This window comes from Macaca thibetana, chromosome 15, assembly GCF_024542745.1.
Source record: "Macaca thibetana thibetana isolate TM-01 chromosome 15, ASM2454274v1, whole genome shotgun sequence".
NCBI lineage: Eukaryota > Metazoa > Chordata > Mammalia > Primates > Cercopithecidae > Macaca > Macaca thibetana.
In genome coordinates, this window is record NC_065592.1 from 50,055,945 (window position 1) to 50,076,538 (window position 20,594).

Sequence of the window (20,594 nt, forward strand, 5' to 3'; positions counted from 1 at the left end):
TAAAGGATCTGGGTTTTTTTAGTGGTCCCATAGAAGATTGGACTGACCTTTACACAAATTTTGTTTGATGTTGAGATGGACACACGCCAAGATGTTATAAAAAGATGTGTTACTCACATATTGAAGCTTTTTGATAGTAGAGAAGACTCCTATGTTAGTGAAAAAATGACTTCAACAAAGGAAAGAGCAAGTGGCTTGTGTGTGTGTGTGTGTGTGTGTGTGTGTGTGTGTGTGTGTATAATAGGTGGTGGGGCCTGAGTCAGAGTTCCCACACACTGGTTGGGTTTGTCTTGCTTGAATGTCCTTGTTGGTTTCAAGAGATTGAGTTTCTGGCTTTTCTTAACAACTTGTCCAGATGTGAGACAAAAGGTAAATAGCAGGATATAAAATTTATCAGGAATCAAACATCCAATATTAAGTTACATTATTTTCTACCCTTGATGTTTAAATTTAACTTACTTAAGTAAAGCATTGAAGCACACAACTTGAAACCAGCAAGAAAGGTTAATGTTCTGTTGAATGCCATGTAATGGAGCCAATCATTTGGCATTTTGTGAAGGAGAATGTGTGTCTTGGTCACTATAAATGATGTCGTGAACTTTGAAGGGCATAAAGATTTGTTGTCAATGACTTGTGTTGTGACTTTAGAATGTGCAGATATGTGTGGCTTTAATTTATATTTTTGGCTATCTGTTAGGGCAAGAAATTACCAGAGTTCTTTACCCTAAAGGAGCAACTTGAATAAAGAATTGTTGTCATTGGCTGGACCAGAACTCAGGCTATTAGCAATGGCCCAAGAGTCTATAAAATGTGAAGATGGAGTCTATTGTTGGTCAGGGAATTCTCTAACACTAAGGCGACTGCCTGAAATTTAGCCAATATTTCTGACCCTTGGGTATTACACTTAATGAGAGATATCCTGGTTAGGAAATGGAAGGCAGCAGCTCTCCAATGGCTTTCATCATGCATGATGGTATCATTGTCATCCATACAGTATGCAGGACTCCAGTTTCTGTCCACTTAGTTTTCCCAAGTTGTTCTCCAGTTGTTCTCCACGTAGCCTTCTATTGTTTCATTGCATCTAGCAAGGGAAGCAATTTCTAATTCTAGGTGGGATGAAGATGCCAGAGGTCCTAGATTCTAGTCTATCATTTAAAGTACCACTTTCTCTTCCATAGCACATGAAAATCTTTCATGCTTAGGCATATTATAGGTTTAAATTCAGAAAGCTTTTTCTTTTTTTGAATCTGCCTCAGTTGCTGCCTCCATGACTCAGTCACAATGGGCAGCCAGGTATGGAAACTCATAGTGTCAAGGCATGTAATAACATCCATTCCCAGAAGAACCCAGCATGCAGCTATCAGATAGTGCTCTAATGGTATGTAGTGCGGGGCCAAGAAGGTCAGTTTTTGTATCAGAAGTCCATTGTTGGACCAGAGATTCCAGCAGACATGAGAGGAGATCACTAAAGCCTCTATAAGGAAAAACTCTGAGGGACAGAGGAAGTCTAACAGGAATGTCTGTTGTACTGCAATTTGTACAGATTCTAGAGTTTTCTTTTTAGTAGCAGTCTCATTCTAAAATGACTGAGTTAGAAATATTAGCATAAATAGGCTTAATTGTAATTTCTAAATGGGGACTAGGTAGTTTCCAGAAAGCAAATGACTTACATAATATTGGGCTTGTTTAAATGTTGTGAGTTCTAAGGGGGTGAAAAATTATTTCTCACATATTTCTTAAAAGTAGCAAGAAATAATTTAACCAAATAAAGCCTAGAAATGTTTGTTGAGGTGGCAGGACCATTTACTTTGGGTCAATGGTTCATCAGGTTTTTTTGTTTTGTGTGTGTGTGAGGGAGAGAGAGCTCATTTTTGAGTATTTTTATGTCCTGAAAAAGTGCATAAAATGCATCATTTATTTATAAGAGTCTTCCTTCATAAATTTCCAAATCTGTATCATTATAGTTACAGGCCTTTCCAGTGGCAAATGTTGCTTTATTGGGCTCATGAATTGAGTATAAATTAGCTCCCTGGCATGTTTATGAGCCATGACACTCAATGAAACCCAGCACATTTGTTGTTGTTGTATGTTTTATAGTTATCAAATAGGGTGATTATGTCCTCTGGCCCTTTAAGAGTGGTGGAGTAAAACTTTTGGAGGTTGCTTTTCATAAGAGTCTATCTCATGGGTGAGCTATGGGTGTTTTACCCTATAACTCTAATAGAGAGGTTTCTTTTTGGTGGAAGTGGTACCGAAGGCAGCAAAGGCTTTTTATAGCCTGCCAGTGAGCCTTCTGGTTTTAGGAGTGTAGAATTCAGCAAGCCAGATAGCAACTTCTCTTTCAAATCTAAGTGACCACCCAAGGGTTCATACTGCATAGGATATATTCTTTTCCCTGAGCACTTAATAGTATTGGCCAGACATTTGGCTGAAACACACTACTAGTGGTCACAGGGCAAGAGTCCTTCCCATGACTTATGCTAAAATTAGTAACTACATCTTATGGTAAAATTGAGGAGCACAATAAAATCTAATACACATGATAGGTCCATACAAATACACATGACTCAGAGCCACTATAAAGAAGGCCCTAATATCATATCACTGTGCCTAAATGTCAATCAAAATTTCCCACTTAGCTAAATCTATAACAGAATCTTGGTCAAGCTGAGCAAATTCAGCAAACAGCAGCATAATTCAAAGTGCATGCTTGTGAATGGGCAATAGCAGAGCTAAAAAACACATAATAGCTACAGGAATCAGCCCAAAATGCATGCACAGTGGCAGGTAGCAGTGCCACATTGTAAGTCAAAGCAACAGAAGAAACACCACAGGTGGTGGTCATTGCCTAAGACACCCTGCTCATTGTGCCAATTGCTTTGTGGTTTTCTCATGGAGAAATAGGGAGATTGTGGGCCCTGAAAGATGTCTCAGTCAAAAATTAAAAATGGAGTAAGATTTTATTTACAGTTACCTAATATTTTAAAATGATTCATACAGCTGCATGCTGGAAAGAGTTTTACTTTTATGTCTAATTGTATATATGGATGAACATAATTAAAAACCAATACCTATACCTGCAAATTATTCTTGCCATGTTCTATGATCTGAATGTCGATTTATCTCTAAAATTCATGTTGGAACATAGTACCTGATATACTTTGCATTTGTGTCCCCACCCAAATCTCATGTCAAATAGAAATCTTCAATGTTGGGAGAGGGGCCTGGTTGAAGACAATTGGGTCACATGGCCAGATTTCTCCATTACTGTTCTCATAATAGTGAGTGAGTTCTCATGAGATCTGGTTGTTCAAAAATGTGTAGCACCTCCCCTTTCTTTTTCTTCCTCCTGCTCCACCCATGTAGGATGTGTCTGCTTCCCCTTTACCTTCTGCCATGAATGGAAATTTCCTGAGGTCTCCCCAACCATGTCTTCTATACAGCCTGTGGAACTGTAAGTCAATTAAACTTCTTTTATTTACAAATTACCCAGTCTTGGGTATTTCTTTATAGCTGTGCAAGAACAGACTAATTCAACCCCCAATGTAATATGATTAAAAACATAGCACTTCAGGGGGTGATTCAATTATGAAAGTTCTACTCTCTTGAAGGGATTGGTGCCCCTATAAAAGACGCTTGAGGGAACTTCTTTACCCCTTTTTGCCCTTTCACCATGTGAGGACACAGCAACAAGGTGCCATCTTGGAAGCAGAAAGCAAGGTCTCACCAGAAACCAAATCTGCTGGAAACTTGATCTTGGACTTCCCAACCTCTAGAACTGTAAGCCAAAAAGAATCAGTAGCTTATTAATCACCCAGTCTAAGACATTTGTTATGGCAACCTAAATGGACTAAGGCAGCATGTAATGTAACACAATAACAGGTTTGATATGTTATTACATTTATAGTCCCAATTTTTAATCATATTGCATTAAACTCTAAGTCAGCTATAGTTGTAAAAGGCACATGCACATGATATTGAGTAATTCTTCAGTTCATTCAGAAAAAAATAATTGAGATTGAAATTTATGTGAATTGGCCAGAAAGTTGCATCAAAATTATCAAACAAATCAAAAATCTTAATTACTAAAGTCTTTATATCTCAAAAAATGTTTTTCTCAATTAAAAATATTTCAGAATTTCAGAGTTAATGCCATCTTTGGCATTCTGCAGCTATCATTCCTTCATTCCAAGTATTCCATTTTTTCTGTAATTTTTACTGCTCAAAAGTGTGAATTATCAAATATTTTAATTACTCCCCCAAAATTCTGATAATTACTAAATGTTCTTCCCATTGACAGAATTTATGTCTGTCTCTCTTGATTATGGGACTCTGTGAGTTCATAATCAATAGAACATGGTAGAAGTGAGGTTGTTTCAATTTCTCAGTATCTTCTACTTCTGATACATAGGTACAAATACTGTTGAAGCTATTAATTACAATGTAAGTAGTCTTAATCCCCTTGGAGTATCATGCTGTGGGGGAAAGTTAGGCTAGCTACTTGGACAAGTCATGTGGAGAGATGCTTGTCCAGCACTCGACCTTTTTGTCATGTCAGCTAAAACATTAAAGCATTTATAAGTGTCTCCATAGTTTCCCGTCCATATTCTAAGTAACGGATTCTGGCTTAAATAAATATTTGCTGTTGTTTTAAGCCACCACGTGTTTCGTCTGTTATAAAACAATCAATACTGGAACCGAATTTGGTGCTTGCAATTGGTGTAGTACCATAACAAAATTCTAAAACACTGGCAATTTATTTTATTTCCAGCTTTGGGCTATTGTGAATAAAGTGATGTAGGAAGTAGGATTCTAAAGTGCCTCCCTGTACAATATCCCCACCCACATTTCAGGGACTGTGGTTATAATGAGATTATCACCCTCAAGGTTTTGTAAGACTACAGGGTAAAAGTAATTTTACAGATATAATTAAAGTTACTAATCAGTTGATCTGGAGTTAACTAAAAGGAAGATGGTCTAGCTTTGCCTATGTAGTCACATTCCCCGCCCCGCCCCCACCTTTGTTTTTCTTTAAGTTCTGGGATACATGTGCTGAACTTGCAGGTTTGTTACATAGGTATACATATGTCATGGTGGTTTGCCCCACCTATCAATCAGTCATCTAGGTTTTAAGCCCCGCATACACTAGGTATTGGTTCTAATGCTCTCACTCCCCCTTCTCCCAACCCCCCAACAGTCCTCAGTGTGTGATGTTCGCCTCCCTGTGTCCATATGTTCTCACTGTTCAACTCCCATGAGAACATGCAGTGTTTGGTTTTCTGTTCCTGTATTAGTTTGCTGAGGATGATGGTTTCTAGTTTCATCCCTGTGCTTGCAAAGGACATGAACTCTTTTCTATGGCTGCGTAGTATTCCATGGTGCATATGTGCCACATTTTCTTTATCTAGTCTATCATTGATGGGCATTTGGGTTGGTGCCAAGTCTTTGCTATTGTAAGTAGTGCTGCAATAAACATACATGTGTATGTGTCTTTTTTTTTTTTTTGAGACAGAGTCTCTCTCTGTCACCCAGGCTGGGGTGCAGTGGTAAGATCTCAGTTCACTGCAAACTGTGCCTCCCGGGTTCATGCCATTCTCCTGCCTCAGCCTCCCGAATAGCTAGGATTACAGGCACCCACCACTATGCCAGGCTAATTTTTTTTTGTATTTGTAGTAGAGACGGGGCTTCACCACGTTAGCCAGTACGCTCTTGATCTCCTGACCTTGTGATCCGCCCATCTTGGCCTTCCAAAGTGCTGGGATTATGACCGTGAGCCACCACACCTGGCTGCATGTGTCTTTATAGTAGAAAGATTTATAATCCTTTGGGTATGTACCCAGTAATGAGATTGCGGGGTCAAATGGTATTTCTGCTTCTAGATCTTCATCACTGGACAGTACAGAAATGCAAATCAAAACCACAACGAGATACCATCTCACGTCAGTTAGAATGGTGATCATTAAAAAGTCTGGAAACAACAGATGCTAGCGAGGATGTGGATAAATAGGAATGCTTTTACACTGTTGGTGTGAGTGTAAATTACTTCAACCGTTGTGGAAGACAGTGTGGCGATTTCTCAAGGCCCCTTTAAAGTATAGAGTTTCCTCTATCTGATAGCAGAGGAGAAAGTCACAGCTATTTAAGGGACTGGAAGGATTTGTCATACTATTAAGTCTTGAAGATGGACAGTTTTATATGCAAAGAGTGAAGAACAATCTCTAGATAAAAGACTCTGAGATAATAGCCAACAAGAAAACTGAGGAGGGTGTGCCTCTCTCTTATAACTGCACAGAAATGAAGACTATCAACAATCTGAATGAAACTGGAAGTAGATTTTTCCCTAGATATTTCACAAAGTAAATTATTACGGAATAGACTTTGATTTAAGCCTTGTGAGACACTAAGGAGAAAACATAATCAAACCTATTTGCACTTCTGACTTAGCGAACTGTGAGATAATTCATGGGTGTTGTTTTAAGCTGCTCATTTTCAGATGATTTTTTTTTTCACAGCAAGAGAAAACTAATATAAATTGTGTGCAAATTATTGGATATGTCTTTTTGTAAAAATATATTTTCTTTTCTCTTGGGTAAAAAAGTAGGAGTAGAATGACTACATGATTAGCTAGGACTACGTTTAGCTTCATGAAACAATGCCAAAATGTTTTCTGAAGTCATTGAATCATTTTTCGTTCCTACTACAAATGTGAGAATGAGTTAGAGCTCCATATTCTTGACAAAACTTTGAATTATATATATATATTTTAGCCATTCTAGCTGGTAAGCATGTTATCTCATTCCTACTTTAATTTGAATGTCTCTGATAACTAATAATGTTAAGAATCTTTCTATGTGTTTATTGGTTATATATTCTTTTGTAAATACATGTTCAAAATATTTTGTCCATTTTTAGTTGATTTTTTTCTGTATTGATTTTTTGAGTTATTTATGCCATCATGTATTCTGCAAAATATGTCATGGTAAGATACGTGTGTGTGTGTGTGTGTGTGTGTGTGTGTGTGTGTGTATGTGGGATTCCCATCAAACCTATATATGTTTGTGTATGTAAATGTGTGTGTGTGTGTGTGTGTGTGTGTTTCCCCAACAGGTAGCTTACATTTTCATTTGCTTAAATAGGTTTTTGAAAATCAAAAGTTTTAATTCTTACAAAGTCTTGTTTATAATTTTTTAAAATTTTTGTGCATGTTTTCTGTGTCTTGACTATACATTTTTTCCCACTTATATTCCCTGAAGGCATTATTTGAGAAGAACTTGTAATAATTGTTTTGTAGCCATAGTGTTATGCCCCTTTTACTTCACATGGCTTTGAATCTACAAGGTCATATTTTGGAGGAAAGTCATGATTGAAGAACAAGACGTTAGTATTTAACATATTTAAGTAATCAGTATATTATTTCAAATAGTTATTTTCATATTTCTAATTAAATGTAACCTTTTCAAAATAGAAAATTATTGCTGAGATAATATTCTCTGAATCTAATTAAAGTAAATTCAAATTAGCTTGCAAAATAATCACAATTTCAAGATCATAGTAACATACTAGTAAAAAATAAGATAATTTTATCTTATTTTCAATCAACATCCTTATTTTTATTTTAAAAAGTGTTGAATAATTAGGGTTGAGAAATGTCCAATTTTACTTTTATTCTTTTCACTGTAACTTACCTCAAACCACATTGGTTATGCAATTTATACATTCCTCCACCCAAAAAAACCCTCAAAAACCTCGGGTTGCCAATATAAAGGGAACTAAACATGCTCTTTTGAGAATCACTTAAATGATGTTATCATTGTAGCTGCCAGGTTCAGGATCACCGGGTTGTAGATTTAAAGTCTGACTACCCGCTAAAACATTTTAACTCACACTGGATTACCTGTGTTTCTTGCATTGGCCATTGTGGATAGAAGAAGCCAAATGACTAGGCTTCCAGCTAATTTACCCTTGCTTAAGATACATTAAATAATCTTCCATGTTTAATTTTTTAATACTTGCAGCTGTTCTGTATTTTCTTCTTAGTCTTCCCCTCTTTCTCTGTCTTCTCTGGTTTTAATTGAGCATTTTATTCATGATTCCATTTTCTCTTCTCTTTCATCATATCAATTACACATTTAAAAAATTTAGTAATTGCCCCAGAATTACTAAATTGCTTCAGTAATATAGAGTTACAACTAACCTAAGTCCACTTTCAAATAACACTATACCACTTCAGAAGTAGTGCAGGTAACTTATAACAGTATATTCTCGATTTTTCTTCTCACCTGTTGTAACATTATTGCCATTCATTTCGCTTATCCATGTGCTATAATTACTCAATATATTCTGGGTAGTATTAATTTAAAAATCTTTTATGTATTAGTTCATAATACAGGTATGTCTACTAGAGTCAACGTCCCTCAGATTTTGTTTTCTGAGGGTCTTTCTTCTCCACTTTTATAAATAATTTTACTGGATGCAGAATTCTAAGCTGATGTTTTCTTTCTTTCAATGTTTTAAATATTTCACTCCACTATCTTCATGCTTTCATGGGTTCTGACAATAAATCCAGTGGAATTCTCAGGCTTGATACTCTATAGATGGGTGTTTTCCTCCCCTGTTGGCGCTATTCAAGATTTTTTCTTTATCCTTGGTTTACTGCAGTTGAATATGATAAATCTGGTTGTGGATTTTTTTTTATTCTGTTGTGCAGTTCTCTCTAAACTTCCTGAATTTATTATTTGGTATCTCTATTAATATTTTAAAAATATTTGCCATGGTTACATCAAATATTTTGTCTGCCTTTTTTCCCCTTACTTGTCATTCTGGCATTCCCATTACATGAGGATAATTAGGCTTTTAGTGTGAATTTTCATCTTAATATGACTAGGAGTTGTTTCACACTGGGAAATAGAACCTTTACAATGAAGTCCTAAGGCTGGGTTTCAACTCAATATGCCTGGTGTCTTTGTAATAAAAGGTTAGAACACAGACAGGCATAACAGGAAAACCATGTGAAGAAACTGGAAGATGGTCATCTAGAAGCCAAGGAGAGTGACGCTCAGAAGAAGTTCTGTGGATACCTTGACATCTAGTCTCCAGACCTGTGGGAAAATATATTTCTGTTTTTTTACATCCCCTGCTCGGTGATACTTTTTAATAGAAACTTTGGTAAACTTATACAGTAACTATTTTAAAATATACTGAGCGTATTCTCTGTAAACTGACTGGTCTTCTACAGGAAATTGTTACCAGAGTTGTAAAAATAAAACTCAAAAATAAAAATGCAAGTAGAATTAATATACACACATATACACATACACAAACACACACACACACACACACTATGAAAGCTCTGTAACAAATGGAATAATTGGAGCCTCCTCCTGACAGAGAAGTAGGTTGACTGGCCCCCAGACGTAGATCTTCTTTCTTCATATAATCCTTGTAAGTCTCTAATATCCAGTGTGATTTTGATATCAGCACGTGGCTTGCTGGAGTATGTTCTAAAAAGAGCAGCCAAATCGAATTTGTGTGTGTGCGTGTGCTTAATCAGCCCATTTGCTTTGCTGCTGTTTGAGCAGCTAGAGAGTGCCCCATCTTGACAAGTTTCCCTTGTTCCTTTAATTTTTTTTTTTTTTTTTTTTTGTCCTTTACCCTTTGGCTATAAAACATTCAAATTCATGTAGGGTTTGTTTGCTTCTTTTTGTGTGTGTTTGTTTTTCCTTCAGGGATAGAACTGTGGAAAGGCCTGGTCTCTTGTTCTCTGCATGCTAGCAGCATGGCAAGCTGGGAATTTCCTACTGCAGTAATTCACCTCTCTTTTAAATTACCTATTTGTTGTAGACCTTTGTTGATGGATATACAACTTTGCTGACACCATCTTAGTATCTGGAACAGACTTCTTTGAGGTGCCCTCAGTATCCTGGCCAAGTAATGCTTGTGGCCACCCACTCATGGAAAAACAAACACAATGATGATTTTAACCTATTTTACTTGACAGTCTTGGTGCAATTTATTTTAAAAGAAAAAAAAAAATTTCAAACAAAAGTACGGTTAGAATTTCTTCAGGTAACTGAGGGGCACTGTGATGGTAGACAAATGTAAATGCCTTAGGAAATATATCAAAAAGGGCATCGTGCACAATATTGTTGATGTAATTTGAAAAATGAAAATATTTGCATGAAATGTGAAAGCATTAGGTATATTCAACAACAACAACAACAAAATTAAGGCACATAGCCAGTCACAAAAACTCAATAAACCAATGCATTGTCTTTTTAGTCAGCTATTTATAGGCTATTTACAGCCATACTTCCATCTACTTTGGTTTACTTTCTAGGTACAGAAATTAGTAGGGCAATGAAGGGAATTTGAGGAAGAACATTGTATGTATCTTTTTTATTTCCACAAGGAAGATGAAACTTCTCTTTTTTAAGCCTCAGTTGATGGATGGGTAGTTCATTTTATGCCTGGTTTGACTTCTGTAGATTTGTGGATAATTTATATGACTTCAATGAATGGATTGACAGTTCATATTACTTAGATCAAAGATGTGAGACCTACATGAAATTGGATACTGACCTTGCCTTGGGTGGTTACATGCCCACACTTCCCTGCTTCTGATGAAAAAATAATAAAAATAAATCTTGGTAATCCTGTGGAAGAATTGTTTGGGGAAAGCATACAGCATTATGGTTTATCCCAGTTTAGAGTGGCAGACCTTAATTTATTGCAAATCAATGCATATAACCCTAATAGATTAGTATAGGGCTGAAAGGGTTTGAATAACTTTTTAAATATTCTATGATATTGTATTGACAAAGTGCTCCCCAACTATGTTGACAAATGTCTTGGGATGATGTTGCAGACTTCACTTTCCACATGGTCCAACTAGATGGTCAATTTTTGCATGTCTCATCCAGAGACATCACTGGAAAACCATGATCTAACATTAGTCAGAGCCACTTGATATATTTAATGAATGCCCAAGAATCAAAGGTGGACTGAATAACGTCTGAAGTCTCATTAATTGCATTTTTAGTAACTTAGGAGATTTAACTGCAAATCTGAGTTAGCACAAAAGAAACTGAGGCTGATAACAATCACTAGGTTCTAAAACCTGGCCCATTTGACAAGGTCAGTTACCAGATGAAGAAGTTTATGCTGCTACATAGCTGCTGTGTGATGATAATATTAATGGTCTCAATTTTTACCCTTCCCTGTGTAGATATTTATTTGTCATTATAGATAACTTTCCACAGTTCTGCTTTTCTGACTTTGTATTCAGCCATGTAACTCTCTTTGTACAAAGGGATAATTGTAAATGTTATACCATAAGAAACTTTTTCAACTGTCCATTCACTCTTCCTGAATTTTTCCATCTCTAAGAGAAGATGATGTCCAAACTAGGCTGATGAAAGAAGAGAAATGTATGGTTTAATTACCTCTATTGTCCTAGACAACAATGAGTAAAATGACACTTTTGTAGGGGAATACAACAATGACTAGAAAAGTTACCCAGCCAAACGAAGATAAATTTTCTACCTGTAGCTTCATGAACTAAATGAAAGCATATAATTTTAAGCCACTGAAATGGGAGTGGTTTCTTACGCAACATTATGTGCAGAGTATTAAATGTGTGGGTTCCCTCTCAATTGAAATATTGGTCACTGTGCATGCAGACTATCTATATCTAACTTAAAGTATGTTACATTGGGAACTTTGAACATTATACTTCTTTCAACTATTCTACTTTTAAGTTTGCTCCTAAAAAACTTTATTTATATCTGTAATTTTTGTGGCATTTCCCTCTACTTGAGATATGGCCATACCCCTACTTGTAATCATTTGATTGTGTGTGAGAGAGAGATTATAAGTAATAATCAGTGACTTTATAGAAGATTAGAACAATAACAAAGAATTTTTGGGACAATAAACCATAAATTTACTTACAATCTCACCAACCGGAAAATAAATGTATTGTTATTCTATTGTTTTATCTTTGTCTTTTTATGCAGAGATAAAGATAAATTAATGATAAATTTTATTAATTTTGCTTAAAACATTCATTTATTAATTCAAGAAATCTATATTGAGGGCCTACTATGTATCAGGCATTGCTGGAGATACTGAATTCAAATGAAATCGTCTAAACAACTGTATAACAGACTTTATTTACATTAGATTTTTGTCTAATGTAATTTCATAGAGAGTTTTGCATTTTTAGAAACATCTTATTCATACACAATTTTCAGGTTTACATTATTTATCTATGTGTGTTTATATCATACTTTTTAACCAAATATTAACTGCAAATCACATATTTGTACATCATTCATATATTTAATTTCTATAAATAAAAATCTAAAACATTCCTATATGTTAAGCTATTAGTACCCACAATTTCTAGGTCAGAACTACTTCACTCCTGGTGGACCTGACCAAATTGATCATTAACAGAGTTGGGTGTAAGGGGCATGAGTTAATTCAATGGTTTAACCCAAAGCAACCAGGATTGAGTTCAAGCTGAAATAATTGAGAAGTATTCAGGGTTAATGAAGTAGAATGAAGGATGATTCTCAAGCCCAAAGAACTTCAAAGAGCAAATCTGAACATTAGGACCCAAAGGGATCAAGATTGAGGTTCCAATAGTAGTGTTGTACCAGAGATTCCATCCAGATATTTAGGGCCTTTTTCTATTTCTGCATTGATCAGAATCAGGTCTCAGACATGTGTATACCCAACAGAGAAAACCAACCATATACTAGAGTCCTCCCTTTTCTCTGTTAAAACCACTATAAAATTCAACTAGGTTGTTTTCCATTTCTATCTTGGTGACTGTTTCATTGATAAATCTTATCTAAGATTGTTATGACTGTTTATAGCATTAACAATCAAATAGGACCTCTTTGATATAATATTACTTGAACTAAAAGAGTTGATGTGTACTGATTGAGTTTTCTGGCTAAGGGAAGCAAATGCAAGATAAGTCAACCCTAAAATAACTACTGGCACTAATGACTAGTTTTCCTACTCGGATGCAGAATATTTTGATTGACGTTACAGTCAATTCAATCACAAAATAGCTGTCAGCTGTTTTATGTTCCTGCTCATTCATGTAACCCGTGATATTTCGTTTCCCTGTGGTATTTATAGCAAACAGAGTTCTTAAGCATTTGGTTCCTTATAATCAGTGAGAATATTGCAATTGGATTTTTGTAATCAGTGGTTAACAAAAACTATTACAAAACAATTTAAAACATATTTTGCTCATTTTTGTGCATTAGGATTACCACTTCCTTCTGTATTTTCATTTACAAGGGACTGAATAAAAAGCTAATGATATATTTCTCACAGTTTACCTCTATTGACGTTACAAATCCTGCTGTCAGTTTGACAGTAATCCTCCTTACCATGAATGATTCAAGGAACTGTGTATAACGGTAATATATTGCAGTAGACTTTAAACTCAAACATTAGCCTAAAAATCTTTGTTTTTCTGGATGAGTAGGGAAGTTTTAAAAGATGAAAATTAATATGCTGAGGTCTGAGGTGAAACATAAGGGGTAAGTATGGCCCATAATATTGTGAGAAAGAACAAGGTCAGCCATGTGAAATAACAAGGCAGAGATATATGATGAGACATTAAACTTGGCAGGGAAATAGACTACCTGAAATCTGTGATGGTCAAAGGCAGCACTAGTAGAGACTGTTTTGTGACTGAAGGTCTTAGTAACTGAATTATTGAATCTAAATCCATTCTGAAAATACCAATGCGTCATACTGTGAAATTACTTTTCTAAAGTTATTGCAGGTAAGTTTCTGCTCTGTTAAAATTTAAACATAGCTTCCAGAAAAAGAAATCAGAAAAATAAGTATATATATAGATATATAGCTCCCAAGTTTAATTCTTTGCTTAAGACACAGCTGGAAATTATAATTCTAGTTGGTTAAGGCCCATTGATACTAAATGCAAATAATTTATATTATTCCAATAAATTGCAGAATAGTAAAAGCCTGTTAACTCCACTTGATTATATGTCATTGATAATATTTGTAAATTAACGAAGAATGAAATTATTGAGCTGAATGAAAACTAAAATATTCAATATTTAATTGATCACTTAGAGAGAAGGAAAATAAAGTGATCTATAAAAGTTAGAGAAAAAATAAATTGATTCATAAATGTGTTTCAAGAGTGGAGATACAGAAAGTGAGCTGTCATGCTTAATAGTACCAGCATCCTACATTTCTACTGGAAGATAGGACAAGCAATTAATGTCAAGCACCTTGAATCAGCAAAATGCAACAGCTAGTAAAATTCCACTACAGTTAAATTTGAGACTCTGAGAATAAATTTCAAATTATGCATATTCAGAAATCCTAACACGATTATGACACTATATTTGTTATATCAGTTATAGTGTGTGCATAATATGCTGCACAATCAACACCCTAAGTGACAATCTCCAGTCTACTGTCCTCTCCTGTAATCATAATCATAAGTTTATACATAAAAACTTAAGAATATTATCAGTAATCCCTTCTATTATCCAAACCCAACCAGTTATATGACCTTAGGATTTGCTATCATGAGGCAAACATATTAAACATATCTTCTAAATAACACTTCATTGACAACCAAGCACTCATACCTTTGAGAATTTTGGCTACCCTGTTGCTCCATTAAAACTCAAAGCTATCTTTCAAAAATATTACTACTTCTCTCATTTCTCTTAGAATATACAAAACATTTATCACTTGTCTACCTTGAATCCAAGAGAATTCTCCAGTTAATCTTTTGATTCTATCTATTCCTCATTGCCCTCTCTCCAGTGTTATACTGGGAAATTTTTATTGCCATTTTACTGATTTATTTGTACAGTATATATCAAGGATATTGATCAGTTTTCCACCCTATATTTGCAATTTTAAAAAGTCATTCAATTTCTATTCTGTTTACAATAATTTTGGTTTCTTTAAAATATTAAGACATCATTTTAAATGTTTGTCATGTCTACTTATACATATTTTTCATTAATTTTATGCCTTAAAATCCTTCACCAAACAAAGATTAAATATTCTCATTCTTTTACATTTTGGATATATGCAAAGACATCTATTTTCGCTGAATTGTGATGCCTCCTTTTATATTATTTAAAGACTGCCCCATATCAAGCACAGTTACTTAAATACAATAAATGGTTAACAAAATTCTTTGGTATTGAAATAAATTGGCTTGCCATTAAAGGTAACAGGAACTGAACAACATACAATTGTTTCTATTAATAATATATACAAATTGCTCTTATATTAAATTTGGGTTATGTTAGCCAACCCAAATTCAGTATGACAGGTTAAATATAACAGTAAAAATTTTAAAAAATGCAATAGAAAAAATATTTTTCCATTTATTAAAAGCTTTAAGTATTCCACTGTATGGCAGTCATAATTTTTTATATTTTCTAAAAAATAAACCATTTATACTCTCTTAGTTGAAAATGGAAATAACTACATATTATAAACATAGAAATAAGAAATAAAAATAGTCCAAAATTATATTAACTAGACTAAAAATGGGTTGTGAATCCTCATATTTGTAAACCTGCATTATCTTGGCATTTTTTTCTATATAGCATGTCATTGGTTTCCTCTGCATTCCATACTTATTTAAATCAGAATATAAGAGATTGAAAAAAAGTGTATTGAAATGGACTGATCTTACACGATGAAATAATACTTGTCAAATAGTGCAAGACATTTATATCTGTGCTAGACAGACCATCTGACTCTCCTAAGTAATATTTGGTTATTTTCAATGAGCAGAAGAAAAATAATTACCCCTTTGATGTGTATTCTAAAAAAGACTTTCTGACCATTTTTTCTGTAGGCTATAAATACATTAATACATTGGTCAGACCAATATGCAGCTGCTATCTCAGCAAAGAAAACATTGAAATTTCACAGATATCATTTCAATCCAATTTTCTAAGGGAATCAGTCCTTATGTACCCAGGGATCACCATGCAAATGGTCCATAGAGATGATATTTCTAATACCTTAGAAGTCTGCTACTATAAGGCTTTTTCTCCCTATTAGTCATCTTATTGTCACCACGTCCTAGACTTTTATATTGCCATTAAACTACCACCTCTCCATAGTCAATTTCAAACATTCTTTTTCCCAAATACCACCTTCTATATTTCCAGCTCACTCTCTCTAGCCTCCCAGCTCCAAAAATAATTTAACCATTTAGGGACATTGACCCACGGATCCAACTATGTTTCACCCAATCATATCTTCACTCAATCAATCACATGTTTACTCTTTTACTATTTTTTACCCAATCACATCTTCAGTTTTCTCATTCCTCAGTTTGAATTTCATGATCAATCATTATCACTGTCATTCATACTATTCCAATACCCTAGTTTCTCAATCACTTTATGTTAGGCTTTTGATACAGCCTTATTTAAATGCAACATTCTACTTATATCTTGTCTGCCTCTGTGTAAGTGAAAGTGGTTGGAATGACACATTAACTCTACATATCCACAACAATGCTGGCTGGTTGGTTTCACTTTAAATGTATGATTCACTAACCACAAATGGATCCACAATACTTCATTTTATATTTCCCTTGTCTATGTACCCTCCCGGTCTCCTACTAGAATACTGCTTTATCCTCGCTCTACAAAGTTGAGTAAATGTAATTAGAAAAGAACTTGTCTAGGTTTTCACTACTATCTCCACCAACAACTTCCACCTAATCATATCTACTACCTTCTCGTTCACTACTGTAGATACTCAGTGCCTTTAGATACGAACAACCCCTAATCGTATGCAATTAAGCTAATATCCCCTGAAAACTCAAGAATATTGCTGCAGCAATTCTCTTCTGTCTCTTTTATGTACAATTGATTTTTCCTTCTCTATTGAAATATTCCCCAAAGTATGCAATTTTACCCCATTAAAAAAATATAAAAAATATATAATATATATAATATATATATAAATATATAACATGTATATATAATTTATATATAAATACAAATTTATATATAAATATATATAATTATAAATATATATATTTTATAAATATAATTATATATAATTAAAAATATATATAAAATATATATATATGTATATGTGTGTGTATATATATTGCTCCAGCTATGCTCCCACCTCAGAAGGATACCAGTCCTCAGGCAGACATCAGGCCCCAGGTGGACACTGATCCCAAGGTGTACACCAGGCTCCAAAATGACAACCAGCCCCAGAGGTACACCAAAGCCCTAGGTGTAAAACAGGCCCATGTGGAACTGCAGAGTCATATGGACATCAGGCTGCAGGTAGACACCATGCCTTAAGTAGATACATAGGCTCCAGGTGGATATTAGACCCAGTCCCCATGTGATTGTCAGGCCCAGGTGAAAACTCAGGCCTTAGGTGCACATCAGGCCTTAATGGACACCCAGGCCCCAGGTTGAAACCCAAATCCCAGGTGATCACCAGGCCCCTGGTGGACACCAGGCCTTAGGTTAACAACAGGACCCAATAGGCCATCAGTCCACAGCTGGATACCAGTCCCCAGGTAAACACAAGGCCCCAAGTGAAACATAGGCCCAAGGTGGACACCAGACCCTAGGTGAACACTCAGGTCTGAGGAGGACATCCAGCCCCTGGTGAACATCAAGCACAGGTGTCCAAGCAGGCCCTGGGTGGACATAACTGTGTACAGGTACAGAATTGACCTGTGGGGAGGGTGAGCAGTCAGCAGTCCAGTGGGGTCCTTAGTAGGTCTTATGGCAGGTAGGGGCCGAGGGGACGGAAACTTAAAGATGCAACCTCACTTCCTTGACGACAGACCTGAACAATGGGTAACCAGGCACCCATATCCTAGAGCCAGCCCCGTAGCCAGCTCACTTGGTGGAAGATGTTCAGGAGAGCAAGATGTTCTTGACCCACATTTCGAGGGTCCTGCTTCAGGAATGGAAGGAGTGACAGCCTTTTCCAATGATGCCTATGTAGGCTCATTGCTCACCCCAGACGCCTCTGGCCATTTACCAGGCCAGGTTTTACCAGTGATCCCATCTGGGCCACATCTGCACATTGTCCCTGTCTGGCTGGAGATTCTAGAGCCTATCAAGGCACAGGCATATGGTGAGGTGGCCTGCAGTCTGGAAGACTTTGTGGGAGTCTTTCTTTGGGGGCTGGAATTCCTTTAAATTCAGTGAGGTTGTTTCCACGTTTGGAAATTCCAGTGGAAAGTGACTGTTGTTGATGACTCTTTCTCCTTTTTCAGCTCCTGCTCCATACACAGCAATACAGGAAATTCCAGTGCTAGCTGTTGAGCTAGTGCCAGCACCAGGGGAAGAGCTCCCTCCAGGGACAGCGCTGGAACTAGAGGCAGCTCCAGAGCCTTCCTGCCCCTGCCCTGGTACAGCAAAGGACTAGCTCAAAGAGGAGCTGCCTGACATCATGGAACTTGCTGTAGCCACTGGCCTCAGTCCTGGAGCTGAAAGCATGGGTGGAGCTAGCGGTGACAGAGTGGGGGTGGTCAGCAGAGCCCCAGCCAGCAGCTCCCATGCTGCTCCCAGTCGTGGGCACGGGGGGAGCCATGGAGACAGAGACCAGGGTGTGTAGCCTGGGTTTCTCTATCTCGCTGGACAGAGGCTTCTCTCATTCAGCAGAGTTGCAGCCCTGCTGCGCAGGACCTGTTCATTATGCTGGTGCTGGGGATGTATATATGCTGGCAGGAGGTGATTGAGAGCAGGAAAAGGAGCCTGCGAGAAGGGGTTCCAGCAGCTCCTCCTGTTCCCAGAGGTGGCCTCCTCCTCCAGGCATGGAGGTCTGCCCGCAACCGGGCATCTGGGCTGTTTGCCCCTGATCTGCTGCCAGGGACAGGATCTTCTTAACAGGCGGGCAGGGGTTGAGGGGACCAGGGAGCGGCTGCAAAGTGCACAGGAACCAAAGCTTCCAAACTCAGCACTTGTGCCCCGGGGTTTCTATGCTGCCACCTGCCTTAGGATTTGTTCATAGTATTAGAAGTACAAGTTTATAGCCAGGCGTGGTGGCGGGCACCTGTAGTCCCAGCTACTCAGGAGGCTGAGGCAGGAGAATGGCTTAAACCCTGGAGGCCGAGCTTGCAGGGAGCCAAGATCACACCACTGAACTCCAGGCTGGGCGACAGAGCGAGACTGTGTCTCAAAAAAAAAAAAAAAAAAAAAAAAAAAAATTACAAATTTATACAATGATGTTTAAATAAAGCTTGACTTTTTTGAAACTTCATGCCTTCTTTAACTCCTTAGTGTTTGATGGTGTTTTTGAGGCTATCCTGAAAATCTCTGATAGTTATGTCTTTTTGTTGTGGTTGTTTGTGTGATTGAATTACCATCAAATCAACTGTTATTGGAAACCTTTCAGGTATGGCTTTTAGAAAACCTTGACCTACTTTTGCCAGTTTTGACTCTCCGGTTTATTGTGGAAAGAGGAATCATGTACGTTCATTTCTTCAGCAGATCAATCACGTTTTGACATCAAGGATTTGGCATCAGCTGATATGTGTACAAGCTGATATACTGGTACTTTAGCTAATCTGGGTGCCAATACCAGAATGCCATAGACCAGGTCGCATATAAAATTTATTTCTCATAGTTCTGGAGATGGTAAAATCCAAGGTGAAATGGTCAGCAGATTCTGTGTCTGCTGAGAGGTGGCTTCCTGGTTCATAGACAGATACGTTTTTACTGTGTCCTCACATGACAGAAGGAATGAGGGAGCTCTTTGTGGTCCCTTTGATAGGAGCACTAATCTTATTCATGAGGTCCCTAAACATATTTGTAAACAGCTTCATCTTGATCCCTCTTCTCTCTAGAGCCACAAAAACTTTTCCCCTTTTTTCTTCTTAGCAAAACTCCTTCAAATAGATTATATTTGTTACTCATGGTGTCAAATGTTTCTCCTCTTATTTTGTCTTCTGTGTATAGTGTTGCTAATGCCAATGACTTCAAATTGCTAAATCCAATGACACTGTTTTGTCTCTCATATCCGTTGACCTATAAATAGTTTTTGTTAGGGCCAATTATTTTTTTCTCCTTTGACAAACCTGTGCTTCTAGGGCGAGGTCTTGCTCAATTTTCAGTGGCCTCTCTTGCTTCTCATGTATTCCTTACTTTTGAATATTAAGATGTTCCAGAACTCAGCCTTCTAGCTCTTCTTTGCTTTATGACTGTGAGTATGATAATGATCACCAAATTTATTTATCTACTTATATATATCTAGACTGATATACCAAACTGTCAATATAACATGTCCCTTGTATATTTAATAAATATTTCAAACTTAACTATATAAAAACTGAGCTCCGGATATTTTTCTCAACATGTGCTCTTCTCACAGACTTCTTCATTGTGATACAGGTAACTTCATTTTTCCAGTTGCTCAGGTCAATGGCCTAGAGTCAATCTTGAAACCTCCTTTGTAACATGTTCACATTTGATACGTCAATAAATCTTGTTACTCTACATTTAAATTACATCTAGAATCTGAGCACTTTCCACTCCCAGACTGATACAAACTTGATCCAAGCTGCTACA

At 36.6% G+C, this 20,594-nt stretch overlaps 1 pseudogene; it reads left to right on the top strand.

The window, feature by feature from the left end:
- Nucleotides 1-17,837: 17,837 nt before the first annotated feature.
- On the top strand, nucleotides 17,838-18,886 carry LOC126937285 (uncharacterized protein C2orf27A-like; annotated as a pseudogene).
- The last annotated feature ends 1,708 nt before the right edge of the window (nucleotides 18,887-20,594 follow it).